The 27,484-nt window shown below is 37.6% G+C and overlaps 1 protein-coding gene across 1 annotated transcript in view; it reads left to right on the top strand.

Moving 5' to 3' along the window:
* Positions 1–368: 368 nt before the first annotated feature.
* Positions 369–27,484, top strand: part of lrfn3.S (leucine rich repeat and fibronectin type III domain containing 3 S homeolog) — a 314,470-nt gene continuing 287,354 nt past the window's right edge. Inside the window, exon 1 of the mRNA XM_018233277.2 lies at positions 369–1,303. The gene's annotated coding sequence lies outside the window, so the exon portion shown is untranslated. The remainder of the gene's footprint in view (positions 1,304–27,484) is intronic.

The raw sequence follows: 27,484 nt of genomic DNA, 5'->3' as shown, positions 1-27,484 counted from the left end.
CTAAGCAATTCAATTAAATACCGTTGTAGCTTTGCTTGTAAATGTGACTGATCTTTAACCCAATAACAATGAAGTGCTGGATGAGTTAATCTCCATTCCCATGTAGGATCAAATGGATGTACGACCATAGTAGGCTTAATAAACTACTTTACCCCTGCAAAGAAAATATACTTTAGCACATTAAACACACGACTATAAATAGATCTCCTGCTTCTTAACGTGAGCCTTCGCTCCTGTATGGAAGAAATAATAGCTGTGTGGTTTCACATGGTAATAGGATTATGTATCGGTTTTTTTCTTTTCTCCCTCTGTCTGCAGATTTCAGCTGAAATTTTCCTGGAGTCCCCTGACTGACAAGTGACATCACCAGAGGGGCGGGTTTGTTGCTGAGCAGGAAGGCTTGCTGGATGGACCATGCACATAGCCAGGCAGATGCTGTGAAGAACTGGATTGGGAGCTGCAGAATTTAAGGAAGCGTGTGCAGAGAGAGAGAGAGAGAGAGAGAGAGAGGAGGAGATGTAGAAAGAGAGAGAGAGAGGGCAAGCATCATAGACTCTGGCAGGTACAAAACCTTCTCTTCCATCTGGATCCGTCTAAGCTCACTTGAATCAGATAAATCATAACAGCCGAGCTATATAAATGTATAGGAATACTTCCAGAGGCTTTCTGTGATTGGTAATGCTGAGTATTGCTGTCTCATACACATCCAGAGGAAACATAACCCACCAGGAATGTTAAGGTGGCTCCTGCCAGCGGTGGGGTGATCACCTTACGACAGGGTCTGGATTCAGTTTAATCTTGGATAATAATTTAACAGCACAGTGTTCTCCGGGCTGTTGTTAAATTCCTTTTCAATTTGACATTCAGGACAAACCTATTGCCAGCAAACACTGGATTACAAGAGTCATCCTTATGGAAATAAAAGAATCATCAGTTTGAGTCCTACAGTGCATTGCTTTTGAATCCCATCTCTTTGGTGGTGGTGGTGGTACCAAAAAATTTAGAACCTAAGGACATCATTATTGGCTATTCAGCTGGATAAGCCGATCCTCACTGCTGAATGAAGACTTGGCTTTGCTGAGGTCCATCTAATCTGGTTGTGTCTATGAAAGCTTTTGAAAAAACATTTTGAAGGCTCGGGCAGAGACGGAGAAAGTGGTATTCATTGCTATTCGATCTACTGGAAAGAAGCAGGTTAGGGATGGTGGTGGGGGAGGGAGGCTCCGACTGAATTGCTGAACAACTCCAGCACGGATTAATTGGAGACCCTGGATGAAGCATCACTACAAATGAGAGGGGAAAGGTAATGTTTCTTACAACTCTTCAAAATGCTTTTGCTTTGTTAATGATCTGATGGTTAGAAAAGGTCACAGCAGATCTGTAATGGGCCATATTGGGAGGGGTTGGGGGAAAGCATGGCAACTTGACAAAATGTACTGTGGATACATGGACTAACTTCCAGACCTACCTAGTAAAGCTAAAACTGTATTGGTTGTGTGTGGAATGTAAGAAATTATTCTTAATACTGAAGTGGACCATAATCCATTGGTAGGAAAAGTGATGAAAAAGTGCATCAATGTTTTGAATCTATTGCCAAAAAAATGTGTTTGTTTTTACGATACTCAAAAATCACTTCCATGCAGAATATATTCAGAGACACAGGGGTGGCCCAATTTATTGAGACAGCTCTTATCATAAGGGTAAACGTTATATCATATTTACTAGGACTGGTTTAGCTATTAATATATGTTTTTTATTTTGCAAGTTTGGCATCTAGCACAAAAAATGCTTAGATGTTATAACAGTATGTTTCTTTAAATGCACATCTATCATCTCTATTCTATGTTATGAATGCCGCATGCAGGACATTCCAATAACAAATAAAAGCAATAACCTTTAATTTTCAGAATGGAGAGAGAGAGAGAGAGAGAGAGAGAGAGAGAGAGAGAGAGAGAGAGAGAGACAGAGCTTTCAGTGGAAAAAATACATGGTAAGGGTACCAGTTTTTAACAGTGAATGTGAGAAAAAGCAATAGTGTTTTCTTAACAGCAAGTTGAAGGCATTTTATGACCAAATGGATGTATTATTTGCCAGGGTTCTTTTCTGGCTGAGAAACAGATTGTGTTCTCTCTTCAGCAGTCAGCATGTGTGTACATTTCTGCTTAATGGATAAGTGTTTCGATTCTGAAGACTTACGGAGTGCAGCCTATGCCATGGATCTCTGATAAACGGGAGCTGTAAATGCTGCATTATATACAGTATATGTGGCTAGATACAGTAGATAGACAAACATATGGAGTGGTTTGCCTTCTCACTCACTACTTGCCAATAATACACTAAGTATGCGATGTTTTATAATTCTGAACCTACTATTGATATAGTAATTTGTGTGGGTGTGAGAATGGCAGTAGGTTTGTGTGCTTTTGTGCATATCTATATCTACATCTGCCCACAGAGTGCTGTATACTTAAGGATGCTTATGGATTTACAATGTCTTTCCAGGTTCCTGGAAATTAATCTCAGCTATTTGGTAGCATTAAAGAAGGATCATGGTATTGATAAAATAGTTGGGCAACCCCACCCCACATTTTTTTTGCATATATATTTCTTCTTATTTACATTTTTTACTGGCGAGTGGCTTCAATTTGTATTTGGAGCACATTATACTAGAGAAATGTATGGGCCAAGTTTTTTTATACATTGAGTATTAATGTATTAGTGTTGTATATTTGTATATAATTTTTAGCAAAGGGCTCATATACTGTAAGCTTGTACTGTTGCAGATAAAACGATCCCACTCACCCACAATATGATCATATCATTGCAAGCCAGTAGAATGAATCCTATTACAAATCACAACTATCGATTCTACTTCAAAGGGAATGTCTGATTCAGTGGTGCGATCGCATTACAACCTTTTAGTGAAGCTGATACATTTTATAGGAGAACCTTTGGACATGTAGGGGGGAAGTCTTACAGTTTAGAAGAAATCGAATAGAGGGCAGGTTATAATGAATGTTTTATAGCAGTGAATGTATTAGGAAAAAATATTGAATAAGGTAACATATTTTTGAGACAGGATTTTATGTCTTGCTTTAAAAACATTTAGAAATATAAATAAAGTGATGGTTCTGATATTGATCATATATATATATATATATGCACCGAAACTACTATTTTGGATTCGGCCGAACCCCCGAAACCGTTGCGAAATAACGAACCAGATCTTAATTTGCATATTCAAATTAGGGGTGTTTTGCGACAAAGTCACATGATTTCCCTCCCGCCCCTAATTTGCATATGCAAATTAGGATTCATTAGGATTCCCTCCCACCCCCTAATTTGCATATGCAAATTAGGATTCAAATTCGGTTTGGCCTGGCAGATGGATGCTTTATTTGATACAACTAACCTTGTTTCTTAACATCTCTGAACCATTAGGCTAACAAGTGAAAGCTACATAGTGTTTCTAGGTCAGGATAGATTCTATTTTAAATTCCCTGACAATCCCTTAGGTTATTCTTAGAATTTCGACTCCTTCTGAGACAAATTGGAATTTGGTAATTAGATTTCAGATTATTATTGCTTTTGAGCAGATTGCAGGTAACATAATCCGCTGTATGATGTGAAATAAGAACAGTTGACCTACAGGACTGTCTGTTTATCAATACTGTGAGTCTTAGTATTGTCTTCTTAATCTAACTTCATGGCCAATACTATGGAATATCCAACTCCCCTGTTGTAGATACTATTCATGATAATTTTGGAGGTCAAATTTACCTTACATAAACTTTGGGGATTATTGGATTAGCATTACGCATTGGATGCTCAATTTCTATATACTTATTGAAACACATCACACAATAAACTGTGTGGAATGGACTCCTAGAATCTCAGAGGTTAGATTAGGAGAAAGTTCAATTTTTGTGACTTTGGCTCGCTCTTTACAGAGATTCAACTTACTGGTTTACTGATTGTTAAGTATAAATAAAATTAAAATCAATATTTCATCAAGTTGATCTTTCTACTTGTCACTAACTAGTAGGATAGAGAAAGTTTTATAGCCACGTCATGGAGATTTTACTGCTATACATAGCGAGGGAGCGGAGTATGGGGACTATCCCTTGGCCCACATAGGGAAGGCTATTGGTGTAAAAGGAGGATTCTACTGGACTTCATTAATGAGCAAAAGAGTGAATTTGAGCTCTGAAAGAACTGATATAAGCAAGATATTGAAAGATGGTTTAAAAACTGCATAGAAAGATCTGGAGGGAAATGTATAGGCTAAGCTTTTTTGGGGTGACATCTCCCCTGCTGGCTAGAATGAAAATCGCTAACGGGATGGCTTCGTTTTTCAAAGTCGCTCCGAAGTTTCCTTGTGAGGCAACTTCAGGTGACTTTGGAAAACGAAGCGATCTGAGTGCCATCCAGCTGGCGATTTACATTCTAAACAGCGGGAAGGCAGTTTGGGGAGATTAGTCACCCTGAAAAAGAGGAGGTTTGTTGCCAAGCGACTTCGCAGCGTGTGTCTTTGCCCTTATGTGTAAATTGGGTATGATCATCTTTCTCCATTCTTCACATGCATAAATACTGTGCAAGGTAGACAGATTTTATGATTGCACGTGTAAACAGTGGCTTCTATAGATTCATTACAACAACCTATAATACCATTTGCAGAAAACAATTCATCATTTAAATATAACTGTAAATAAAAGTGAATAAGGTCTATCAAAATTTAGACCTACAATGTTTGTGTATGGGGGGGGGGTAGGCTGATAAGTCCCTGTATTTATGATATAATAACTGGAGTTTATGTTTAGATTTGCACTTTAAGATGATAAATAAAAATAATCAGAAATGTATATGAAAAATTGGACACAATGATTATTTTGGTGATCCAGATTGTTGGCAAATATTTGCTAAGAACCCTGTCTTTGTTATGAAAAGTTATTATGGACACTTATGAAACCAGCATTTCTGCTTTGGAGCACTGGGATCCTGATCTCAATTCCAGCTGGAAGGAGTTTTGCCCCGGTATCTTTTCCACATACACAATTAATTGGGACATAATAAAACTGGCCCTACTGTGTGAGAAAGCTCCATTGGGGTAGGTACTAATATGAATGATGAATAATCTCCGTAATGAGCTGGTGAAATCTGTTGGTGTTATATAAATAACATGCGCAGTTGCAGGATATAAATGTTTTAGGTAAGGCTGATTTAGGTGTTTTTGTACTTTTTTCTCAATGATCAGACATTTCCAGGCCCTTTTCCAGTCTTGATATCAATGACCTTGTAGTCTTTATAGAGAGTATTATGCCCATACATGTCACCATAGAAGTTATAATAGAAAAGGAGCAATGCTTTCCAGTCCAGTAACCAATAGCAACCTTGTCTTTAACAATTAGATTAATAAAAGCAACTTTCCACCCCTTTCACTAACTAATCCCATTAATTATATTACATTCTTGAATTTGCTAATTACTGAAACTTTTGGCAGATTGGACAAGGGAAATCACAATTAAGGTTCCCTGCAGATACAGTTAAGGGTTATGCATAGATAAATTGCAGATTTATATAGATTATACAAAACAGTGATAATGATGATTTGGTGCAGATTCCTCTCTGGCAAATTGTTTTTGTAAAAATTAAATCAATTCATTGGATAAGAATAATTAAAGGAATGTTATTAAACTATAGGCGAAAGTATCTATCTATCTATCATCTATCCCCGAAAATACGCTAGCGACGCCTTTGCTGCACTTCGCCAGACGAAGTTTCGCCAGGGCGCCGCTAATTCACTAAAATCCAAAGTTGCGCTCAGGGAGGCGAAAGGTAGCGAAGTTGCACTAGCGTTAATTCGCCAAGCAAATTGAAGTTACGCTAGCGATGCCTAATTTGCATACGGCGCCAAGTTAAAGTACAATGGACGTATATGTAGCAGCAAATACATTACACTACACAAGCCTGGGAAAGCTTCATTAAATAAAATGTTATTTTGCCCTATACAAGTGCCCAGTGTATAGTTTATGTGCCATATGTTAGGAAATGTAGGGGGGAAGGAGAGTACCCCCAAAAAATGTTTTGATCTTTTTCAGCCTATCACCCTTAAAAAAGTGAAAGACACCAGCGTTTTTTGGGACTTAGAAAAAACTTCAACTATTTTTGAGGCAATCCCTATCTACTCTATTGCACTTCGCCTGGTCTGAGCTGGCGAAGGCAAGTCTGGCGCAAGAGGTAATGTTCAGTAAAATGCGTAAGTTAGTGAATTAGCCTAGTTACGTCCCTTCACCATAGCGAAACTTCGTCTGGCATAAGGGTGCAAAGTATGGTAGAGTAGGTAGACTTCGCTAGCGAATTTACGCCAGCACCCGTTAGTAAATTGGCGAAGTAACAAAATGACGTTATGCTGGCGAATTTTCGCTAGTGTTAGCCGCTTTGCGCTTTAGTGGATTTGCCCCTATGTCTATATCTATTGATCTATATATGTGCATAAAATATAGGTTTATTGGCTGCAATGGTAGTCAAGTTATACAATTTCTGATATAGGTGATTTATTCATTTTTGAAGTTCTCTGATTAGCAAACTTTTGGGTACGGAAGACATTTCCCATCTTCCTACAGAGCTTAATTGTCCTTTTTATCCCTCTCCTCTGGTTCAACATTAAAACCTTTGTAAAAGCCAAGTTTATCTTTATGTTTATTAGGTTCCGGTTTTCTAGACTGCAGCTAAAAACACATTTCACATGACTGTATAACATTGACATTGAAAAGGAAAAATATTCAATAGAAACACAAGGTTATTGGACAAAGGAGCCATACTGAAACAACAGTATATATATATATATATATATATATATATATATATATATATATATATATATATATATATATATATATATATATATATATACTGTATATGTTTTGGAATCTTCTAAAATTTTTAAAGTTTCGTGGAACTCTATGGTTGATGGTATGAAGAGGCAATGAATTACTAGTCAATAGAGCTTTGCAAGGACAGTAAAAAAAACATGTAGTCCTTTTGAGTAGTTTCAGCACCCTGGAGAGCTGCAGCATAATGCTGTATATGGACCGAGACATACAGTATGATATAGTTACTTTTAAACATTTGTTTCTGCAAAATGGTCAATCACTATCAAAATGGAAACATTGTAATGGTTTTAGTACCGATTAATAGTCCTTCTAATAGAAAAATAACAATTTTAAATGTTTGAATCTATATTCAGCCTGTAGTTCAAAGAAATTTGGAAAGTTTTGAAAAAAAAAATCTATATAGCAACATACAAACACCTTTAGGCTTATTTTAGTGGTTTTCAGAGGTTTTTGAAACCACAACTAAACTCTAAAACCACGGTTGTCATTGAATTTCTTAAAAGATAAGGAACCCATTCACTAACAAAAGAATTGCAAATTTTTCAACTATTCTCGAAAGATTAGGGGTTTTCCTATATTTCAAAAAAGCTCTAAGAAATCGAGAATGTGTTAAAGAGATACTGACACCAGAAAATGAACTTTTTTAATATGTATCATAACATTATCTTTGAATACTATTTATAATTTTGCCATAAAAGTATATGTCTAATGCTTTTACATGATATTTCTTACCCCCTTTTTTCCCTATGAGGGGCTGCTATATCTGTGCAGTAGGAGTCCATTAGCATTAGAAACTCTAACTGACAGGTTAAGAAGGAACAGTCAGGTTGGCAAAACAGTCAGGTTTAGGAACTTCAAGTGACAATTACTTACAAAAGCAGAACTATCAGTGAAAAATGATCAACATGACCTATAGGTTATGTGTCATGTAGATTAATATTTTGAAATAACATTTTTAGTGTCAGTATCACTTTAAGGGGCAGATTTACTAAGGTTTGAGTGACTTTTCGAAGTACAAAAAGTTCAAATTTAAAGAGACAGTACTTAAAGTACTGTCTCTTTAAAAAAACTTCAATACTTCTAAGTCTTTACATATTGAATAAAAATCCTTCGATCCTTTCGATTCGAGCTAATGAATCATTCAATCGAACAATTTTTATTCGATCGTAGGATTGCCAAATTCGGTGAAAAAACTTCAAATTCGATATTCGAAATTCGAAGTTTTTCAATTAGATGGTCAAATTTCGAAGTTTGTTTGTACTTCGAAATTCAACCCTTGATAAATCTACCCCATAGTGTAAAAACCTTGGAAACCTCTAAGGCTGTTTTGATGTATCCATATTCTTTAGTGCATCATTCAGAGCATTTTTTCATTCTCAATTTTTAAATTCTAATCTTTTAATAAATGAAATTACAATTGGGGTTTTAGAGTTTGTGAGTTTAGTCATGGTTTCAAAAACCTCAAAAACCACCTTTAATAAATAAGCCTCCACCAGTCAAGCATAAGGCTTTACAAGAATATACATTTCTAGCAGAGGAGACAAAGATAATTCCTATTAGCCTTGTAACAGATCATGCAATAAATGTCAAGCATTTTAACAAAGGTCACATAAATTATAGTGATCAATTAAGAGTATCTATCTGACTCCAACAGCTTTAAGCATGTGACGCTTCCAGTCAATATTCTATATAGGTAGCTGTCACCTTGTAAAAAAAATAATAGTATATTAATTAATCAGACTAAACTGAATTCTGCATTGGTGCCTAATTATACCAAATTAAACTGAATGTTAGATAGGTGTACCTTGGTTCCAAAATCTTCCCAATTGAATGGAAAGTACCATGCAACTATACTGGTACAGAGTTGACTGATAAAGGTACTTTTCTCTCCATGTGTATATACACTTCGATTACCAGTAATTCACTGATTTCATTTAAAGGGGAACTATCAAACTATCAACAAGATTCATTAGCCTACTAAATAAAACCAATTTTAAAACGGTACCGTTTCTGAAATATTCAAGTTACTCTTTACTCGCCCCACTCTCAGCATCTGTCTCTCTTCATTCTCTCTTGATGCAGGAGTCAGATGGGCGAGAATTCGCTAAAAATTGTGAAATCAGAAAGTTCACAAAAAAATCGTGGAATTCTAATGTTTTCACAAAAAAATTGTGAGATTCGAACGGCTTCATGAAAAAATCGAGCAATCCGAAAGTTTTCACGGAAAAATCAAGCAATTCAAAATTGACGCGGAAATTCACAGTGAATTCGTGCCAGGCGAATTTATTCGCCCATCACTAGTCAGATTTTGATTGACATAGCCAATTTATATTTTAGGGGGCTCCCTTTTCTAGCTGATACAAAATCTAACAAAATAACAGACTTCAGCATAAAACCTGCATGTAGACACACAGGATTTCTGTCAGATTTGCTTGTTTTAAAATAGTGAGCTCTAATACATCTTCTAAGCAAATTGAGTTCTCCCAAAAATGTGGTAGTAGACATGTGAATCAAAATATGACTCCAACAATCAAAAATGTATTATATCAGTATGATAAAGCTTATATTTAAAATTATTTGCTTGATAGTTCCCCTTTAAGCAAACTTGAACTGACCCGCCATGATAAATAAAGGTGGTATAATAAGGGTCATTGTGCTCTTTGTTTTTGATGTAGATTTCTGTATTATTTTTGTGTTTTTTTTTAAATATTTGGCTTTTTTGTTCACCATCTCTCTAGTTTGGAACTTCAACGGCTATCTTGTTTCTAGAGTTCCCTAGCAACGAGGCATTTGTTTGAATAAGAGATTAAACTATGAATAGGTGAGGGCCTGAAGAGAATTGTCAGATGGTATGAATCAATCATACTTATGTACAGCAGGGTGAGCCCCCGCCTTACTTCCCAGCCATGTAGAACTCAAGCAGCTTTGTTTATGATGATCCCTAAGCAGCCCAGACCACACTGAGCATGTGCACAGTCTTGGTCTTTTAAAGATGTATAACAAAGTTACAAGATGGTGACCCCCTGTAGCCAACTTTGAAAGCATAAATCATTTGTTTGATTAGGCTTGTGGTGCAGTAAGTTCATGTTTATGTTTAGTATATAAAATACAGCATTTCTAGCCTTATTCTATTTTAGACTTTACATGCCCTTTCAGCACTGCTAGTTTTGAAGTCAGCTCTCCTCCAAGAAGACTATAATTCCCAAAATGCCTTGCATGCTTCTCTATTAGTGATTGCCGAATCTGTGGCGAAAAATTTGCTAAACGCATTTAAGTCAATGGGCGTCAAAATCATTTTGATGCGCTTCAATTTTGACCTGAGCGACAATTTTTATATGCACGACTATTTGGTCCAAATGCATTAAAGTCAATGGGCATCCGAAAAATTTATTAATTTTCTTGTAGCAAATTTATTCTCTATTAGTGATGGGTGAATTTGTCCCATTTCCCTTCGCTGAATAATTCAGGGGTTTGCAGCGAAATTCGCAAAATGGCAAAAAATTTTTGCCGGATAATTTTCTTGACAGCTTCGCTAATTTATTGGCCAGTGGCGAAACACGGGAAATTCGCTGCGAATTCGTGCCTGACAAATTTATTCGCCCATCACTATTCTCTATAGATCTGTTAGTTAAGTTGCTTCAGTTATAAGGGGTGGTATTCAGCAGAAAAGGTTCTACATGGAGATGCCTAGCAGGGACATCTCACAAGATAAGATTAGCATCACAGGAGCTGCCTCGGCATGGCTTAGGGCCCCAAATCAACCTTGAACCCTAGATGCCCAACATTTTATCTACCCTGGCGAGGAGACACTTTAGAAATGCTTAGTGGGCAACGCCAACATTGACATGATTGATTAGGCCTATGATTATGTTTCTGTTGCACATGAAACGCATAATGCCAACTATTTCTGTTTTTTATCTGGGATCTTTGCTTCTAGAGTGCCTGCTTTTCATCAAAACATCATGGGGGCAGGGATGACCTTAGCTGTTAACAAGCAATACATTTATGTACACAGAAGCATTTAATCGACTAGTGAGTCACTGTCCTTATGAATGAAATAAATGCTATTAGTGATGTTGGCATGATGAAAGTGTATCTGACATATTATACGTCCACATAATTCAGTAATGGACCCGTGCAGACAGTGTATTCTGCGAGGCAATGGACCCAAGGATGCAGCATTTGTCCTTAGATAAACTTGTTGGGTCATTTGCTCACCTATCACACATAGTAAAAAAAATAACAACATGGATTATCAAAGCTGCTGAAACAAGGTTCTTATATTCAATAGAAAATGCAACCTTGATCAGACAAAATGTACTTGCCAAAAATATTTTGACCACTTCATTCATTCTACTTATAGTTTTTATTTATATGTTAAAGGTATATGGTATCTCAAGGGTCTTTTGTGCCTGCACTGGTGCTCCCAAGTGATCATTACTGGGGGCAATGGTGGAAGATTTTCAGACATTATGTAATGTCTTTAGCAAGGTAAAGAAACACTCAAAGTTATCACATGTGTATTGTCTTTACTGTTTTGTAATCTGAAAAGCTCTATTGACATTTTAGAATGCCTCTGACTACTCCTGACCAGAGCATGCATTGATGACTATTCTACAATAATTTGGGGATAATGTTATAAAAGTTGCAGCCTGGTGATTGATTGTGAGTGTTTTGAAGTTGCTTTTTAGTGAAGGACAGAAACTGTAGATAGGAAAGTAGATTTACTAACAGTCAAAGCAGCTAAGGGGTGTAGACTATGACTGGAACAGACATCAGTGATCCAGGATGTTTTCTTAAAGGCACCACACATGGATAATAAAAAGGCTAGACATATTGTACTGTAAGGATACCTGGTGGTCTAGTGTGACAGCAGGGACACTTACAGTACTCCCTCTGGGGACGCCTGCATCCACCTTTATCCTCTTTGATGTTTGATACGTGCAACCATTTATTTTGACCCCCTGTGTGACGTCATTGTGCCTGGTGTGGAAATTCAAATATTTAATATTTTTCTGTACATCTGCCCATTCTGTACTAAGCTGATTGACTGGTTATTGATCTCAGCTTGTTCCACGACTCCTACCCCATTCCTACTGTTACCTATTCTGGTTCGATTGCCTGACCAGAACCCTCGCCTTGGTCCTATCAATTTAAGACCTGGTGGCATCTGAGTAACGAAGGGCTTCTCCCAATATGAATGGTGGCTGTCATAGGCAGATGTGTGAGCCATGACCGGGACCTTTGCGTTTAATTTGGATTTTGGAATACTGAACGTGACATATACCACGACCAATAAAAGTCGTAAAGAGCAAAACAATTAGTACAGATAAGAATGAAAATTCTCATTTCACAATGTAATACTCCTTAAAGGGATCCTGTCATCGGAAAACATGTTTTTTTCAAAACGCATCAATTAATAGTGCTACTCCAGCAGAATTCTGCACTGAAATCCATTTCTCAAAAAAGCAAACAGATTTTTTTTATATTCAATTTTGAAATCTGACATGGGGCTAGACATTTTGTCAATTTCCCATCTGCCCCTGGTCAGGTGACTTGTGCCTGCACTTTAGGAGACAACACTTTAGGAGTGAGACATGGGTTTTACTATTGAGTGTTGTTCTTAGATCTATCAGGGAGCTGTTATCTTGTGTTAGGGAGCTGTTATCTGGTTACCTTCCCATTGTTCTTTTGTTTGGCTGCTGGGGGGAAAAGGGAGGGGGTGCTATCACTCTAACTTGCAGTGCAGCAGTAAAGAGTGATTGAAGTTTATGAGAGCACAGGTCACATGACTTGGGGCAGCTGGGAAATTGACAATATGTCTAGCCCCATGTCAGATTTCAAAATTAAATACAAAAAAAATCAGTTTGCTCTTTTGAGAAATGGATTTCAGTGCAGAATTCTGCTGGAGCAGCACTATTAACTGATTCATTTTGAAAATTTTTTTTTTTCCCAGTATCCCTTTAAACTGTTATTACATTGCGAATATTTATTGTGCATTGTCCACTTTTAAGAAGTGTTTGAAGGTGTTGTAATCTTTTGGAGCAAACATAACTTTTTCATTAAGAAGTTTTATTACATTCATTGCGCACTGGCACTAACTATAAAATTCACAAACCTTCTTCCACTGTCGGAAGTAGTCGCTAAACAGTTTAGGTCAGGGATGCACCGAATCCAGGATTCGGTTCAGGAATCAGCCAGGATTCGATCTTTTTCAGCAGGATTCGGATTTGTGTCACAAAACAAGGAAGTAAAAAAATTTTCCCCTTCCCACCCCTAATTTGCATATGCAAATTAGGATTCTGTTCTGTATTCGGACAAAATAGTGGGTGCATCCCTAGTTTACAGGTTAGCAAAAGCTATATTGAATTTGGTTCAAAGAAGAAAACAAATTAGCGTCACCGTTCCGACTCACCACATATGTAGTGAACACAAACCTGGCGGCTTATAGACAACTTGACGGGTGCTGGAGTCCTTCGGTGTCCCACGCGGCACAATATGGAAGATAAGAAGAGACATCAAAAATCTTTATTCGTCCATAATTTAAAAAGAAGAAGACACATTGTACATGCTGCTTGACGCGTTTCGGGCGGAAGCTCCCTTAATCATAATCATGCGATTCCGCCCAAAACGTGTCAAGCAGCGTGTACAACGTGCGGAGTGCGGAACCGTCTCATCTTATTTTTTATATTGAATTTGCACAAAGGCAAATTTGTTGCTAAAGAGGCATAACTTTTCGCATTGCGAATATTTTTCCGTTACTGACTTTTATTACATTCCCCAATATGTACCTTGCTCTGGGTGCTTCATTACAGCCCGACTTGCACAAGATACAGAATTTACTCAGTTACTATGACTGAATCTTAATCTTATGGGGTGCCGTTTGTCCCAAATACATTCTGTATACAAAACTATCCCTAATACACAGAATGAATGTCTCTCGTGTTATATAAGTATTTGTGACCATACACAGAGAAAAAAAATATACAAAAGACTTATTTCTATTAAAGAATAAAAACAAAATCTGGTTAGTGCACAAAAGGATGTCATTATATCACAAACTCCATTCTGTACAGTTTAACAAGCAATCTGTCTCACAAATGTATAACCTCCATGTAAGGGACGCACTTATGTGCAAAGTTACTTACAGAATGAATTATGTAAAAACAAAGTTGGACATAATATATAATAGTGTAACTAACTAGTGCTTGTCAAGCTAGATTTGACTGACAAAATAGATATCTGTGACAGAAAGCAAGATTTTATAGTACAGGATTCATTCTTTCCACAAAATGACAGTTTTGTTTCACAAAACAGATAAAATAACCATTCTGTGAAGCAACACTGACAGTCACATTCCTGAACCAATAAGAACAAAGCTTATTGCCATATACAAACAAGATGAGAAGTGGCCAGCTCTACTCCACATGGCTAAGGCAAAGTATCTGACCTGCTATAGAGGGCGCCCTCTAATGTCCCCTGTGCTGCATAGTAATAAACATGAACAAACATTTCCTAAAAGAGCTGCTGTTAAACACTACAGGTTCATGAATGGAAGTTTTTACAAATGGCCGAGAAATATAATGCTGCACTTATAATGATTGTAGAGAAAGAAAAGTATGCAAAACATAAATATGATCATTTTAGGTGATATGGCTATTCTTATTGTAGTAACCTGCTTGTGTGACCATTTTGGTTAAGGGCATTCCTGCTGTTTTGCCATGATCTTATGACTCACTCCTGTTCCTCTTCCTGTCTAAGCTAAGAGCAATAATGGGACAGGCCACACCCACCTGCCATCTTCTATTAAATGTACCAGAAGTTACTGTGCTTGTCTGGCTGCTTTGCCTGATTCTCAGAGAAAGTTTTGTATATGATAGTTAGACTCCAATGTCTCCTCCTAGCTGTAATCTTGCACCAATTGGCTTATAGTAGTCTCTTAATAATGTGCTTAGCTATAGTTCAACTACTACATAATAGATTTAGCCAGAGACTTGGGACTGATCATGTGCACACATACCTCCCAACTGTCCCTTTTTCAGAGGGACAGTCCCTCTTTTGACAACTCAACCTGAGGTCCCTCATTTGTACCAGAAAGTCCCTCTTTTCTCTGCACTGAACAGCCAGAAAAAGAAACAAAGTTTTGAACTTAATTGGCTTTTGGCAGAGAGGCCAGTACAGCTAACAGGGGCAACTAAGATGCTTTATAACAATTTTGAGATAAGAAAATAAGTACATTTAACAGTTTAGATAATGAGAAATATTTTAAATTTTTTATAACCTGCTAAACTTTGTAAAGTGAACATGGTAATTAGGGGGTGCGGCCACAAAATGGGTGTGGTCAAAAAATTGCTGCACTACATGCAAAAAAAAAAATTTTGTCTCTCTTTTTATTTCCAAAATGTTGGGAGGTATGACATACCTCCCAACTGTCCCTTTTTTGGAGGGACAGTCCCTCTTTTCTCTGCACTGAACAGCAAGAAAAAGAAACAAAATTTCTAACTTACAAGAAGTCATCTGTAGTATGGGTACTTCAATGTGGTAAACTAATTACTCACCACGTAAGGGAAGTGGCCCAGGTGCACTGCCCTGAGCACTCAGCATAGGGGGCGGACGAACCGAAATGTAAAAAGGAGCAGGCACCAATTCAAAGTGTAAAGATCTTTATTGTGTCCAAAATTTCTAACTTAATTGGCTTTTGGCAGAGAGGCCAGTACAGCTAACAGGTGCAACTAAGATACTTTGTAACAATTTTAAAATAAGAAAATAAGTAATTTTAACAGTTTAGATAAGGAGAAATATTTTCAAACTTTTATAACCTGACAAATTTTGTAAAATGAACATGGTAATTACGGCGTGTGGCCACAAAAATGGGTGTGGTCAAAAAAATTGCCACGCTACATGACAAAAAATTTTACTTCCAAAATGTTGTGAGGTATGACCACGCATTCTCTATAGTATGATGTGTAGGTTATATGAGCAGCCACTCCTGAGTACTGTGTGTAAACAAAAGGGGGTCATTTAGGCAGGGGCAATTTTAGGGGATCATAATCTAGTTATATAGAAGCAACAAGCTATACAATGCTTTATATTTATTTATAACAAAAGACTCTAATCCTCTAACCCTTTCACATCAGAGTAGGTCGAGGGGGGCACAACACTAGAGCAGAGAGCACAACTGTGCCCATGTCACATGCATGTCCAGGGCCGCCAGCAGGGGGGGGGACAAGTGTTCCGGGCCTGAAGGGGGGCACAGAAGTGCTGCATTTTTAAAAGAGCCGGTCCCCTTTATGAGCGCCCGAGCCGTGCGGCCATTTCACATATTACAGAATGCGGAAGTGCCGAAAAGACGAAGCTGAAGTCCCGAAGCGGAGAAAAGACCCGAATTCACGAAAGGAGTTGAAGTCCTGAAGCCTTTTGTTTACACACAGTACTCAGGAGTGGCTGCTCATATAACCTACACATCATACTATACACAATGTGTGACATGATCAGTCCCTAGGGTTGCCACCTTTATTAAAAAAAATTACCGGCCAGTGGGGGGCACCAAAAGGGTGCGGTCCGTGACTCTAAAGGGGGCGGAGCTACGCAGGGTGCCGCTGAAAGGGGCGGAGCTATGTGGCGTGCCACAAAAGGGGCGGAGCAACATCGCACAGCGCTGGAAAAAAGGTAAGTTATTTTCGAATTGGGGGCAGGCCAGGGGCTTTTTTTAAAGGGTACCGGCTAGGCCGGTAAAATACCAGCCGGGTGGCAACTCTATCAGTCCCTAGGGTTACCACCTGGCCGGTATTTTACCAGCCTAGCCGGTATAACACCAGCCAAGGCCAGGGCCGGTATTACAAATTTACTGGCAATGTAGCTGCCGGTACATTTGTAATACCCTTATAAAGACCCTCTCGGCCCGCCCCCAATCCCCTGTAAGACCCTTTTTCTTCCCACCCCCCCACCAACCGGTAACTAAATTACAAAAAGGTGGCAACCCTATCAGTCCCAAGTCTCTGGCTAAAGCTATTATGTAGTAGTTGAACTATAGCTAAGCACATTACTAAGAGACTACTACAAGCTAATTGGTGCAAGATTACAGCTAGGAGGAGACATTGGAGTCTAACTATCATATACAAAACTTATAACTTATAAGCAGCCAGACAAGCACAGTAATTTCTGGTACATTTAATACAATATGGCAGGTGGGTGTGGCCTGTCCCATTATTGCTCTCAGCTTAGACAGGAAGAGGAACAGGAGTGAGTCATAAGATAATGGCAAAACAGCAGGAATGCCCTTAACCAAAATGGTCACACAAGCAGGTTGCTACAATAAGAATAGCCATATCACCTAAAATGATCATATTTATATAAGTTTTGCATACTTTTCTTTCTCTACAATTATTATAAGTGCAGAATTATATTTCTCAGCCATTTGTAAAAAATTCCATTCATGAACCTGTAGTGTTTAACAGCAGCTCTTTTAGGAAATGTTTGTTCATGTTTATTACTATGCAGCACAGGGGACATTAGAGGGCGCCCTCTATAGCAGGTCAGATATTTTGCCTTAGCCATGTGGAGCAGAGCTGGCCACTTCTCATCTTGTTTGTATATGGCAATACGCTTTGTTCTTATTGGTTGCTTCACAGAATGGTTATTTTATCTGTTTTGTGAAACAAAACTGTCATTTTGTGGAAAGAATGAATCCTGTACTATAAAATCTTGCTTTCTGTCACAGATATCTATTTTGTCAGTCAAATCTAGCTTGACAAGCACTAGTTAGTTACACTATTATATATTATGTCCAACTTTGTTTTTACATAATTCATTCTGTAAGTAACTTTGCACATAAGTGCGTCCCTTACATGGAGGTTATACATTTGTGAGACAGATTGCTTGTTAAACTGTACAGAATGGTTGTGATATAATGACATCCTTTTGTGCACTAACCAGATTTTGTTTTTATTCTTTAATAGAAATAAGTCTTTTGTATATTTTTTTTCTCTGTGTATGGTCACAAATACTTATATAACACGAGAGACATTCATTCTGTGTATTAGGGATAGTTTTGTATACAGAATGTATTTGGGACAAACGGCACCCCATATAATCTTCCACATTTCAACACATGTTCGAAAGCAAAAAGAATGTGGATTCATTGTATGATTTTAGATTTCAATAAATATTTCTTACTCTGTGTTTATAGGCATTTTAGGGCTAATTTCCCCGACATCAGGGCAGGGGGCAAAGTAAAAAAAAACAATCGCAAGTCACCATTTTCCCTCACAGAGGCAAAAGAAGGGGATCAATTTGAGAACTCAACTTTATAAGGACAGACTTCATTTTTATTCATTACAAAAATAGTTTTTGTTATTATTTAATTAGTCTGACCAGAATAAATATGTTACTCGGGGGGTTAATTTATTATTTATAACCATCTGTTTACAATTATATTTTTATAATTATATTTATAATGATATCTAATTTATTATCTCAACATCTATGCAGCTCCATAAGACCCTCTTCTTATTCTAATTCTAAGTATCAATTCCCCTACTATGGAATCCCACTATTTCTTGCTCATTTTAATGTTTCCTTCACATTTATGAAAGTTATTTCCCTCCCCTGTCATCAGCTTTATTCAGACCAGCAATGTGAAAAGATACAGCTTGCCTTCCACATCACAATCCCCATCCATTTCACTGGACCTGACATTCATTGCCCTTCTACTGTATCCGTCTAACTGCTGTTTTAAGGAAGGAGCTTTCCCTCTAGATCACAGCTTTCCAATTTGTTTCTGTATTTCATTATGCCTCGCATCACTTTCCTCTTTGCAGCTCTACAGAATCTGCTGACACATTTTAAAAAGGAAATAAAAATATTAATGATTGCACATCCTTGTAAATACATCGATCATCTGTAGTCTCCTAGGGTGAAATGTATGAACATGGGGAAATGCGATTTTATTTTTGTAAGCTATGCATTTTTTTCACTTAATAACACTATTTCTATTTATAACAAGGAATGGTCCATTTTAAAGGAATTGGCCTACTGCAACAGTATATTTCTCAATTTAAAAAAAGGTCTAAAATGCTACATTGTGGTGGTTTAAGGCAAATACTATTATTAAACGTTGAATTGTCCAAAACGGATATAATAAAATACATTTGTTCTGTAATAATGAACATAATGGAAAAGCAATTTTTCCCTAAACATAGAGAATGATTGCGTAGTTGTTCCATGGAATCAATAAATGATGGGCTTATACCTCTCACTTCTACAAACTGTAGCTCTCTGGCTGTCGCTGAAATACAAACCACATGCACCCCATATACAATGTTCAGACTTCATTGTGAATGCTGGCTTTAAATAGAATTCCCATCAGTACTCCTGCGTGAAACAAGAACTTTGAAGGCTTCAGTTGAAAAGCAACAGCAAAGCAGATATTTTAAAGATTATACTGTGCAAAATAATGGTAAAATTACCACTTCAAAAAGTTGGCAATTTACACATTTTTAATATTAAAACAAATTGTAGTGTTGCTTGCTCACTGCCTCTTGTAAGCCTGGTAAGTCTTATATTCATCTGTTGTGTTAGCAGAACAGAGGGACATAATCTATGGAGCCTTAATATAAGGAGAGTTTCCAAGCATGAAGGGTACATTGCAAAATTATAATGGTAAAGGCAATTTCATCAAAATGTTATACATGGAAAACAGGGAATTTAAAGCTTAGAAAGACACTCAAAAAGAATGGTCAGAAGGTTTTATGAATTATGAGAACAATGTGTCCCGTATTTTAAAAGAAGAGGCTGATGATCAACTATTAACAGAAAAAGAGAAGTCAAGGAAGATTAGAATTCAGAAATGCCCCTTAAAAGGAAAGCCATATAAGAGAGTTGTGCCATAGTGTTATATTTAACGTAGCTTTTATTTTTAAATTCATTTAATACTGACTCGTCTATTAGCTCTGAGATGGAGACTTTGGAACCTAAAACAGAACTGCTAGATTTTCAGGTGCACCAGAATCATAGCACATCTGTCTAAACATGGAGATTTTTGGTATCTTCATGTGCACTTCTACCTTCATCATCATCATTTATGTATATAGTGGCAACAAGTTAAGCTGTGCTTTACATTAGTTTATAATGATAAGGGAACAAATGGTGAACAACAAACATGGGTTTACAGAGTACAATAGGAATAGAGGGGCCTACTCGCAAGAGTTTACAAACTAAAGGTTAGGGTACAATTATGACATAAGGATTTCAACAAATTTGTGATTTCTGATACAGTTATGACTTATTAATTACGGTACATTAAATAAACAGGTGGGTCTTTAGGGAGCATTTGAAAGTTTGGTAAGAAGCAGAAAGTCTGACAGCTCGAGGCAGAGAGTTCCAGAGAAAAGCAGAAGCCCGAGAGAAGTCGTGTAGACGAGAATGGGCTGAAGTGATGAGAGGAGAAGAGAGGCGAAGATCAGAAGCAGAGCGACAGTTGTGCGAAGGAGAGTATTTGGAGATCAGAGACGAGATATAGGGAGGGGCTTCATTGTTAAGGGCCTTGAATGTGAGTGTGAGTAGTTTGAATTTGATTCTAGAGGAGATTGGGAGCCAGTGAAGAGATACGCATAGGGGAACAGCTGATGTTGAGCGGTGAGATAGATGAATGAGTCTAGCAGCAGCATTTAGAACAGATTGGAGTTGTGAAAGGTTGACTTGTTGGAATACCGTTCTAATAGTAATAAGGGTAATAGCACATGTAACGTCCCACTCCACAGGCAGCACAGAGGGGTATCTAATTTCTTTCATTATAATTTCAGTTATAATCCAATCACAGGCATATACAATGTCAGATGACTAACCCTCTTCAGAACCATCAGTGCCATTTTGAAAACACAACATCATAATTTTTCTCCATAGTGCTGTGTTTTTCCCATAATTCCAATGTAATTAAAGCTACATGGGAATTACCCCTGGAGGCAGCTCCGGGGTACACCAGAATTAATTGGAGTTTTTTGTCAGAAAAGCCAGGACAAATGTATTTTTTTCATCTGTGTACGAGCTGACATAATGCTAGTTCTCATGACTTTTAATATCCTTAGACCCCAATGGAACAGTGTACCCAATGGCTTGTTGCAGGCAGAAGTCTCTTTTGGCTAAATGTTGTACGGTAAAAAATCATGTGTATTGTTTCCCAAAGCCACAACCATTCTGTACAATTTCTACAATAACAACAGAGCCACCATATTTCACAGGAGTGTCTACAGAGTATACACTATAAATCTACAGAAAGAAATTGGGTTTGACCTCATTCGACTGGACAGCGCAATATAAAAACATGAACTAATTATGTTGTAGCATCTCATTACTTAATAAATCTATGCATTAATAAATAATTAATGTACACGCATTTAATACCAGCTGTTATTATCTGAACACTCTGTTCTCAGAAATAACTTCTGTCCATATGACACACGGCATCATTTATTTAAATCCTGTGAATTTACTTGTTTACTGAGTTAATCTGAATACAGAGCAGGTTTGATGTCTTAAAAGCCATTATTGATGTTTTTGGAAAGTTAAATGAAACCGTCACTGCAAACAGCTAATTATCCTTAAAGGGGAACTCCACAAAAACATAACTTAAGCTTTTTGAAAAGTAAACATAATTTCAAGCAACTTTGTAATATACATCAATTAAGAAATATGCAGACTTTTCATGATTTTGGATGGTTTCTTACAATTACCTAAGCCTAGCCTCCTTCTCTCCTGCTAATCTTTCTGACTACTTTGCTGAGCTGGCTGACTACTGTTACTTTGTATCAACAACCATCTGCCCTTAGGGCAAGGCCAGATGTGGCGTTCTTACATTGCGTTTTTAAAAAAAGCTCCGTCGGGCATAAATACACATAAACTGCACTACCGCTGAAACGAACGGAAACGCAATTCTCACAGGGCGCTTGCAAGCTGAAATCTGCCACGGGACACCAGTATTGCCATTTTTTAGCAGAAACGCCAATACGTCAAGAAACTACCAAATCGATAGACTCTCTGGGATCTACAAGTTTGAAACCACACTTTACATAAATACGCAGTGAATTTTAAATATGGTGTCCAAATTCTCATGAGATAAATGGCACATATATGTTTTTACGGCTGGTGACGTAAATATGTTGTGTATTGACCATCATTCCTGTTCCATTTTGTAAGTTTTTCTGGATTTCAGCATAGAAAATGGCATTTATTAATACTGCTTGAAGAAACAGGTAACTTTGATGGATATATTAGGAGTTTCTGTGTTATGTGGGCCTCTTTATCAAATTTTGTTTTGGAAGCCGGAATAAAAAAGCTTTGAATAAAATGTTACTTGATTTCTGCATCTTGCCCCAAGATGATCTTTTCCGTTACCTTAAGCTTAACAAGCAGAGGCACCTGTCATATAATAATAAATAGTGTGAACTATACTTATACTTACTAAGGGCATATGATGGAATACATTCTCCTGTTTGAACCAATATCCATGTGTTAAAATAGCTCTCCATTGTGACAGTATGAACAAATTTACATATACTATATACCTGATTACTATGGTAACTGCCATGGCAGACCAAGCTTGTACAATATAATGAGAACTCTTGTTTCCATTAACATGGTTTAATTTCAGTGTGTAGTAAATTGCTCTCTGTAACAGGTCTATGTATACAGGTGATGCCTTTACAAGTAAAAAACAAAGTATATCAGAATGCTTTGTAAACAGCAGATTTACCTGATTCTCCGAAAAATTATACAATAGGTTGTGCCGAAGGAACTGTAAAATAAAGTATATTAGGAGTCAAACTGCAAGTCAGACCGCAAATATCAGTGTTACCCTTAGCATGTATAATTGCTACTCATGTACAGAACTATATAAGCATATTTATGTTCACATTCATTCATATATAAGTTCAGGGGTATATGCAACCAAGAACTGTTTTTGCAGAACAAAAGAAAATATAATTTGAAGCATCTTTCCAATATACATTATTTAAGGGGGAACTATCGCGAAAATGAAATATAAGCTTCAACATGCGGAAATAAGAAACTTTCTAAATATAATCAATTAAAAATTCTATACTGTTTCCGAAATAATCAAGTTTATGCTCTCCCTCATCTGTTTCTCTTCATTCCCTCTTCATGCAGTAGGTTGGGTGTCAGATAATCATTGACAGTTAGATATATATAATATATCTTATAGGGGGGCTCCTTTTGCCTTGAAGATGTATTGGAGCTCACTCTATTAAAATCACAGGCAGTTATTTTGTTAGATTTTATTTGTACTAGAATCAGTAATTTGAGTGACCTCTAATACATCTGCTAGGAAAGGAATCCCCCTATAAGATATATTGGATCTAACTGTCAATGAATATCTGACACCCAACTGCTGCATGAAGACAGAATGAAGAGAAACAGATGCTGTTGTGAAGATAAACTTGATTATTTCAGAAAAATGCAGAATTTTTCAATTGGTTATATTTAGAAAGTTTATTATTTCAGAATGAAGAAGCTTATATTAAATTTTTAATAACCCATAAGCTATATGCTTGCCTGTATTTATTCTCTGCACTGATGGGTCTGACTCCTGGAACAATGTCACTAACTCCAGCTAATAAACAGACCTGGAGGCGAACCGACTGCTTCTAAAGTGTTTCAAGAGGCAGAATTAGAGAACAGAAAGGCAGAAACAAACAATGCCTTGGATTGCAATTACTACAAATAACCAATAAACTTGTTTAATTCATGTATATTGGAAGCATTTTCATTTAGTATACATACAAATTCTTTGTTCAAACATGCATTTAAAGATCTACAGCCTATTAATTGGGGCACATCGTTAAATGCGGTTATACAGTACATGCAGAAATAAAACTATTCTCTCAGCATGAGCTTTGTGATTTAACGTGCCTTAGGGGATGACAAAAGCCACACAGTATTGTCACATACAGTATATTGAGTGTTTGCCTCAAAACAACGGAGCAGCTGCACTGTCTCTCTCAATCTACTTTATGGAGCATATGGAGTAAATTAAATGCACATATTATACAGTAGTTGTTAAAGAGAACTTTTTAGGATTTAGAAACTGAACTGAAATATATGACACAGTAATCACATGACCTCCTTTCCAAGAGAGATAAGAAGGGGCCGTGCAGAATATAAATTAGTGTACATAAATGACCGCTCTGTTCTTAATTCATTTTGCATATCTAATCATCAGCACAGGGATCTCCAGGCTCCGGAGCTGCATTTGCATCAAATGACAATTTGCACTTTGTAATGTATAGGAAGGCCTTATAAACATCAGGAACAAAGGGGGGGGGAAGAGATGAGAAACAAGAAGACAATAAGGAAACGTGAGAAGAGAAAGGAGTGAGAGGCGATAGATGCAGAAAAATAGGGGAAAGTAGCAAAATAATGGGGAGAAATAACAGCAGAAAACAGAGACAAGCAATAAAATATATGAAACGAAGACTAGAACATGACAAACAAGTTGAAAGAAAGAAGGGCACCGGGTGACTTTATAGTGCAGAAGGTAATTAGAGAAACAAGAGGCAGAAGGGGGATTCCCTACAGAGAGTCTTGATAGGATAGGGTAGCACAGATAAAACAGTGCAAGAATCAGCAGATAACCTTAATAAATGGGATCAATTTGGTATCTCTCTGCTACCTTTCATCTCTAAACTACTTGAGAGCCTAGTCTACAACCGACTAACCTCATTCTTCTCTGACAATAACCTGCTGGACCCCCTACAATCTGGTTTTAAGCCGCAACACTCCACGGAAACTGCCCTAATTCGACTAACTAATGACCTTTTAACCGCTAAAGCCAACAATCATTTCTCACTACTAATACTGCTTGATCTCTCAGCCACATTTGACACTGTAGATCACCCTCTCCTCCTCCAGTCCCTCCATTCGCTTGGCCTTCGTGACACAGCCCTGTCCTGGTTCTCTTCTTACATCACCAATTGTTCCTTCAGTGTCTCCTACAATGGAGTATCATCTTCTCCCCTACCTCTTTCTGTTGGAGTTCCTCAAGGCTCTGTCCTGGGACCATTACTATTCTCCCTCTATACTTCCTCCCTCGGCAAATTAATCAACTCGTATGGTTTCCACTACCACCTCTATGCTGACGATACTCATATCTATCTCTCATCTCCTGATCTCAACCCAGAACTCCTAACTCGCGTCTCCTCTATCTCTGCTATCTGCTATCTCTACCTGGATGTCGCAACGCTACTTTAAATTAAACCTCTCTAAAACTGAAATGGTTCTCTTTCCTCAAACTAACACCAGTAACATCCCGGAAGTATCCATCATAGTTAACAATTCCACTATCACCCCCTCTCCCCAGGACCGGTGCCTTGGGGTTATCCTAGATTCTGCCCTGTCATTCACTCCTCATATCCAGTCACTTATTAAATCATGTCACTTCCACCTAAGGAACATATCCAAAATACGATCATTTATCACCCAAGATGCTGCCAAAATTCTTATTCACTCTCTCATCATATTGCGTCTAGACTACTGTAACTCTCTTTTAATTGGCCTTCCCCTCCCCAGAGACTGTCACCTCTCCAGTCCATAATGAACACTGCTGCGAGGCTCATACACCTCAGCAACCGCTCCTCCTCTGCCTCGCCATTCTGTCAATCCCTACACTGGCTTCCACCACCTTTCAGAATCAAATCCAAATTAATGAAACTGACTTTCAAAGCACTTCATAACTCTGCCCCACCCTACATCTCTGAACTTATTATATATACTCACCCAATCACTTACTACGCTCCTCTACTGACTTGCTCCTCAACTCTTTTCTCATTACCTCCTCACATGCTCGCATTCAAGACTTTGCATTGGCTGCACCCCTCCTCTGGAACTCTCTCCCACGGTCTGTCCGACTTTCTCCCAACCTTTCTGCTTTCAAGAAATCTCTTAAAACGCATTTTCGAGAAGCCTACCCTCACTCTGCTTAACTACCAAACGTAACACCACATACAATACCACATTTCTCACCCACTTAATTCGATCTTGCCCACTCCCACACCTTGTGTATTACTCCCTTCCCTTTAGACTGTATGCCTATGCATAGGGCCTTCCTCACCTTTTGTACCTGTATTGATTGTGATGTATGTAACTTCATATGTTCTATGCATATAATTCATGTGATTTAGTTGTATAATCACATTTACTTTACAGTGCTACGCAATATGTTGGCACTATATAAATACATGTTAATAATAATAATAATATTAGTGCAACGTAATGTGCCATTTTATCAGAATAGGCTTTTTTTCTATAACTCCATAAATTATATTTGATCACTGTTTCTTTCCATGCTTAGTACCATATATGATGTGCAAGGTTTGTAATAGGTCTACTCTACTACAGTAACCAATGATCAGGGAGCATTCACCAACTTGAAAGCTAATATCAATGTGCCAGTTTTGCCACAAGAAGGTGGGATTTTGGGGTGTATTTAAGGGTGTTTTCAACTCATTTGTGTAACCTGGTGAAGGGAGGTATAGACCCCCCCCCAAAAAAAGAAACATTGTTCCCTGTGGCAAAACTAGCACAATAAACAAGCACTGCACAGCAAGAAGTGGTGTTGCGATTTTCCTTGAAATGAATTACAGACACATGATAAGATTCGAGGGAGATAAGTCGCCCAGCGACAAATCTCCTCTTCTTCGGGCGAATAATCTCCCCGAAAAGCCTTCCCGTCGGCTAGAATGTAAATCACTGGCGGGATGGCACTCGGAGTGCTTCGTTTTCCGAAGTCGACGAAGTTGCCTTACAAGGAAACTACGGGCGACTTCAGATTTTTTCAGAAAATGTTGAGATAAATTTGGATTTTGATAAATAACCCCCTATTTATTTCCTGCCGTGTTATATTTTTGTTAACCTGCTTGAGCGTAACCCACTTACACATTTTTTAGAGGTTCTTTGGGGGTCCAGAAAACTGCACCTTAAAGTGGCCCTGATTACTTATAGCATTTATATTCCCTTTACAACTGAAACATACAATACCCTTTTATAATCAACCATCTCTTAATATCTAAAAACTTACTCCAGAATCCTTTTTTCCTGCCATCTTCACTACAATTTTGTTTCCCAGTCTGGATCTGGATTTAATCTGATGCTTTCCATTTTGCAGTTTGGTCTCCATAGGCAACAGTTCACTGATGATGAATTCGTAAACTGCCCAGTAATTTACTTACAGTGAGTACAAGGGCCACTTCTCCTTATTAATCATACTTAACCTTTGTGCTGTTTTTTTTCTTCAAGCATTCAGCCATTCAGTGCTTCCAAAACTCTCAGCTATTTGGTTCTGTCTTACCCTTGTAATCACTCATTCTTTTCTTCCCTACAACCTGCTGATGGAGTACCAAATGCAAGGTTCATACTCTAGCCTAATACCCTCATGAAATATTCATGTTATTGACTGGAAAACAATTTAAATCCAGTGGGATTTAGTAGCCATGTAACATTTAGTAACCCATGTACATTAAACATAAATCAACTTTTCCTTCCTTTTGGTCAACCAACCCTGGCTTAGAGGTTAGTATTTATAT

The sequence above is a fragment of the Xenopus laevis genome, chromosome 8S, assembly GCF_017654675.1.
Source record: "Xenopus laevis strain J_2021 chromosome 8S, Xenopus_laevis_v10.1, whole genome shotgun sequence".
Lineage (NCBI taxonomy): Eukaryota > Metazoa > Chordata > Amphibia > Anura > Pipidae > Xenopus > Xenopus laevis.
Note: the sequence above shows the minus strand (reverse complement) of the source record. Positions and strands in the feature narration are given on the sequence as shown.